The 5,604-nt window shown below is 37.4% G+C and overlaps 1 long non-coding RNA gene across 1 annotated transcript; it reads left to right on the top strand.

Moving 5' to 3' along the window:
- Positions 1 to 862: 862 nt before the first annotated feature.
- LOC127789185 (uncharacterized) lies at positions 863 to 3,069 on the top strand. The gene is made up of 4 exons (XR_008020511.1): positions 863 to 1,854; positions 2,206 to 2,258; positions 2,492 to 2,702; positions 2,845 to 3,069. It is a non-coding gene; the product is annotated as an uncharacterized LOC127789185 (long non-coding RNA).
- Positions 3,070 to 5,604: the final 2,535 nt, after the last annotated feature.

Raw genomic sequence — 5,604 nt, 5'->3', positions numbered from 1 at the left:
TCTCCAATTAACATATGTTATTTTGTCTAAAGTTTATTTCTTATTTATCTATATCAAGCATCATAAGAAATTTCAAATCATATAATTAGTGATCAAGCAATTACAAACATTAAGTTTAGAACAAAATAAACATAGTTGATGTAACAATCACAACCAAAAATTAAGTAACTAATAAAGTTTCAATGCATAGGATCATTTCAAAACCCTAAACAATTATTTAGCCACTCATAAGAAATAAAATATTCTCAAAATCAATGAAGAGTTGGTGCATAATTAAAATCTTAAACGATTAAAGGAAAATAGAAAACGATGAAGAAAGGAAGGAATTCCCCTGTCCAGATCTGAAATCAAATTTGGTTTGGAGCGGATCCAACAGATCTGTCGCTTGCATTTGTTTGCTGCTTTGGATGAGCAGCGTGTTCTTGCTTTGCTGTGCGCGACCGTTCAATTTCTTCTTCTTTTGTGCCCCACTTCCATGCACAAGTCCTCTGCCAAATCCTTAAGTTCCTGTCGTTGCCTCCAATTCTCTACTCTCCAAATCCATCGTTCACCATTATGTATTATAATAATATATATGCATGGATTCCAAGTCTCCACGCACAACCCTAGCACAGTCACGCCCACACCACTTAATTTAATAAAAAATATATATAATTTATATACATAATATAATATAAGATATAATATTTAATACACTACTAATTATATTAACTTTAATTATATTATAATATTAATTATTTATAATATTTATTTTTTATTATCATTTTCTTTCTTTTTTTTATTTTGCTAGATTCCTACAAAAGATTAAAATAATGTAAAATCCATATAAACACACATTTTTGTAAAAAAAATAGCACAAGTTTAAGATAAAAATATGCATAAAATTAAGCCCTATCAAGCAGCCATGGCAAATCGTCCATTGGCCTTCCCTTATCAATGGTCTCCGCCATCACAGCCACACTGTCAACTGACCACCTTCGTCGATCGTCAACCAACCACAGGCCGCATCTACTGTCAACCATCATTCCCTTTTCTTATTCGTAGCCGACCACAACTATAATACCCCATATTTTTGTGAAGATGCCATATATTTTAAGTTAGTTTAAAATATCAAAAAATATACTTAAAATGGCAACAAGTGACCGAATCGGTCGCAGGGAGTGCCCTGGAGCTTAGATACCTAAAGACAAAAGTATATATTTGACGAGCGTCCCGATGTGAGATTTATGTCACTGAAAGAAATAAAATGAGAGACGATTTTCGGTTAAGCTAAGTTGTAGCCTAAAAAGATCGAATGATGGTAAGGGCTTCCCGGAAATCGTACATATCAAGTAATTTTGAGTTATTAATTTTGAGATTTTAGGTTCTCGATAAATTTGATGTTTGATGGTGTAATTGTAATTAGAGAAGTATCCAAATGAAATAAGGATGAAATTATAAGCTCATGTGGTAAAATATTAAAGTTGAGAACTTGAAATAAGGGCCAAAATGTCATTTGGAAGAAGTTTGGGGTTTTAGCTTGGATTTCAAAAGTTAAATTCATTCTAACTTTGGATTTTAAAAGCCATTCAATTATAGGATTGAGTCTTTGGAGTCCATGGCTAAGATTGTGACAAGTGGCATAATATGATTGGTTCAAGTAATCTATAAATAGGCACCGTGGGTTGTTCTCAAATCATTCAAGGAAGCTTTGAGAGTTGAGGCATTCTAAGTGGAGGAGCGTGCTCTAGAGAGAGAGGAGGAAGTTCTCCAAGAAGTCGGGAAGAAAGCGGTGGAGAAGCGGCAGACAACGAGCCTCGTCGGAATTGCGGGTCTTCGCCGGAATTCGCCAAAATCAGTCAGAAAAAAAGCAAGGTAAGTCCATTTTTTATTTTTATTATTATTTTTTTTTTGATAATCCTGTAGAGGGGGAAGAAAGGGTCATGTAAGTTCAAACAGGGGTCGAATCGGAGTTAAAATGATGAAGTTATGGCCGAAATACGAAAACGAGGCGAAGCTGTCCGAAATCTGGTAGCCACACGTGAGTTACACACGCCGGAAAGTGGCTACGCGTGAAGGCGCTAGGACCACCTTTTCATAGCGCGTGAGGGCGCGTGAGAGGCCCATTTTTCTTCAACTTTTCCAATTTTTCCCCTACTTTAATGCCCCTCAATTCTGTATAAAAATATTTGAGATTAGGTTTACCAAAACGCGTGTTTTCTGCAGAAACCTAAGCCGTTTGCTGTGAAGTTATATCGTCCAAGAGATAAACCAACAAGGTGAGACTCCTATACTCCAAATCTTATTTTTTATTCTCTTATGAGAGACTTCTATTACATGAGACGTGTTTTGTGAAATTCTTATACATAAACTCTTGTTATTCTCTTACGTGAAATCATGTTGCATATATGAAATGTATTTTTATGAAAATTATATGCTATTGGCTTTTTAACTGTTGCATTTATAAAATTTGTGTGGCTATACTGTTGTACTTATTTGTTGTTGGCCGAAGGAAAAAGTCGGATATCCCCCGAGATGTGCTATGCGTGCGCCATCAAGAAAGCTCTCGTGGGGAAGATCGTGAGCCTAAGGGACAACGGATGTGGTGCTTGCATGAGTTCTATGAGGTCGGACCAAGGTGACATGGTTAAGGACCTCCAGAGAGGCGCTATGCGTGCGTCATTGAGAAAGCTCTCGTTAGAGGAGGCTGATGTGTTCACGAGGTATTTCAGAGTAGTTCTCGTTATTTTCCTCATGCGTCTTATACTTGTTCATACATTGATATAAACTATTTTTTTTGGAGTTTCTCACTAGACGATTCATCTTCTAATTGGACTATGTCCTTGGAATATTCAAACGTTCCAGGTTCGACAAGCGGCTCTAAGGGAAATGAGGTAGCTGAAGAATAAGTTTAATTTGCTGCTTATAGCTTGTTTATCATATCGATGTTTATGTGCGAACCTATGTATGATTTGGATATGTTTAAGACGTTCAGTTATCACTTGTGAGAGATGATGTAATACATTTTGTAGGTGTCTTGAACGATTTTATTTATGATAAATAAAATATTATGGTTGTGGACCATATCAAGTTCGATCTAACTTCTGCATTTGAAATTTTAACACTTGTCTTAGCTATTCGATTATTGGGTTTGTTAAGTTGAAAATGTGAAAATTAGGGTTTTGGGGATATTGTGTGATGTATGACAGCGATTGTGATATGAATAATTTTTATATTCCTGAAATCCTAAGTTATAACACGCTTAAGAAATTTGGGGTGTTACAGTTGGTATCAAAGCGAACCTAAGGGAAAGTTCACATGTGGCTAGATGAATATAGCCACCGTAAGTTTTGGGAGTTAGGATTTTTAAAATATTTAGTGGCATACTCTTGTTACTTATTCAAATTGAATTGTGCCATGCTGTGATGATTTAATAGATCGCCCTGTCTTCTTGCCAAATGGTGAATACAAGAAGGAACAGGCGCAAGAGAGGCAATGGTGAAAAAAAGAAACACCAACCCGCACCTAGGAGGTGGTGTGGGAGGTCAAAGAGATGCACGAGCTGACCTCAGTGAAAGCCGGATTGATAGGATCGAGAGAATCCTATAAGGCATGGCTGGGCGAATTTTGGAGTTGCAGCCCGAGCAAAGAAGAGTGGATGCCTTGGAGAGGTATCTACGATAAAACCTTCGCTGGTTGTTTCCCCCTTGCCATCGAAAGCCTTTGTTTGTTTGTTGAACCGGGACCGTGACCTCGCTTGGCCGTCGATCTACCTTCGCTGGTTGTTTCCCCCTTGCCATTGCTATCAATCTTCTTGTTTTCGCCATTAATAGTAGTTTTTTTTCTTCTATGTCACCGCCTCAGTTCTATCGTCGTCGATATTTGTCTCATCCCTTTCTCCGATAGACAGTCGTCCCTTTGCATCACTGACGACCATTGGCCTCCATCGCCATCTGTCATTATAGCTGTTGTCGCCAGGTACTTCCGCCATTGTTGGTTGTCTCAAGCACACCCAAATCTTGCTCAGATTTGTCACAGACCCGACTCGCCAAGAGATCTAACCCACTCCAGATCTTCTATCCCAAATTCAACTAATCCAAATATGTTTGTTTGCTTAAATTTGCTACCCAAATATGGTATTTTGGTTTGTTTTCTATTGGGGTTTATTTATCCATCGTTTGATATTATTCAAGGTTATTTGATAGCTACTTTGTGTTAGTATTTTGTGCCCTGATACTAAATTTGGATGACATCTAGCGGGTTTATTTTATGCATTCATTGTATTTTTGTATAAATCTATAAAAGGTAAGATTTTCTTCATTCATATTTTCTCCAATCATTTATATGAATGAGTCTCTAGATCTTTTATGTGAAAATCTTATTCTCAAGGTGTTAAGACTATGTGACAAGATTCTCTAGTAATAGGACTTCTTAAATTATTCCTAGTCCTTAGAGTCTTTAGATGGGGACTCCGATTAATCGAGTATGGACTAGCATAAGGGTTACTATATTGTTCGGTATGGGGATACCGATGGGAGGATGGTGTGTCATGCACTATATGACATGTGATGTCGCTATTAAACTTGTGGGTGGTCGTTTGGGAACGATCAGCCGAATGTGACATCGATGACTGACCACATGGCCTAGTGTATAATAGTCGAGTCATTAAGATGCGATGGTGTGTTGATCCTTAGACATGAACCGACATAATTGTTTTGTGTATTTGTGTGCGGAATTTTCTAATGAGTCGAATCATCCAATTGAGAGGTGAGAACGTTTATCTATGTGGTTTTATATTACTAATATGTGGAGATAGGTGTTAGGAATAGGATCTGTCACCCTCTTCGGTAATTGATGGGGTGAATGTAAGTGTTATGTTCCCTTGTGCTAGATTTGGATGACATCTAGCGGGTTTGTTTTAATAAATTAATTGTATTTTTGTATAAATCTAATAAAAGACAAAAAAAAAAAAATTCATTCATATTTTTTCCAATCATTTATATAAATGAGTCCCTAGATTTTCTATGAAAATCTTATTCTCAAAGTGTTGAGATTGTGTGACAGGATTCTCTGGTAACAGAACTTCTTAAACTATTCCTAATTCTTAGATTCTTTGGATAGGGACTCTAATTAATCTAGTATGGATTAGCATAAGGGTTACTACCTCGTTTAGTATGGTGATACTAATGGGATGATGGTGTCTCATGTACCATATTTCATGAGATGTCGTTAGTAGACCTGTGGGTGGTCGCTGGAGAACGATCAGCCAAATGTGACGCTGATGACTAACACATGGCCTGGTGGACAATGGTTATGCCATCATGTTGCGATGATGTGTTAATCCGTAGACTTGAATCTACATGATTGTTTTGTATATTGGTGTGTAGGATTTGATAATGAGCCGAACCATCCAACTAGGAGGTGGGAACGTTCATCCATGTGATTTTGTGTTGCTCGTATATGGAGACAGCTATTGGGAATAGGATATGTCACCCTCATCGGTATTTGATGGGGTGAACGTCCAATGTGATCTACTATTGATATGATGGGACAATCCTTGACCAGGGCAGATTGAAAGTCAGGAAAGGTGTTTCATAAGGTGTCATCTGGTCACATTAATGAGGT

The sequence above is a fragment of the Diospyros lotus genome, chromosome 13 (genome assembly GCF_014633365.1).
Source record: "Diospyros lotus cultivar Yz01 chromosome 13, ASM1463336v1, whole genome shotgun sequence".
In the NCBI taxonomy this organism is placed as follows: Eukaryota; Viridiplantae; Streptophyta; class Magnoliopsida; order Ericales; family Ebenaceae; genus Diospyros; species Diospyros lotus.
The sequence above is the reverse complement of the archived record's forward strand: the minus strand, read 5'-3'. Positions and strand labels throughout refer to the sequence as shown.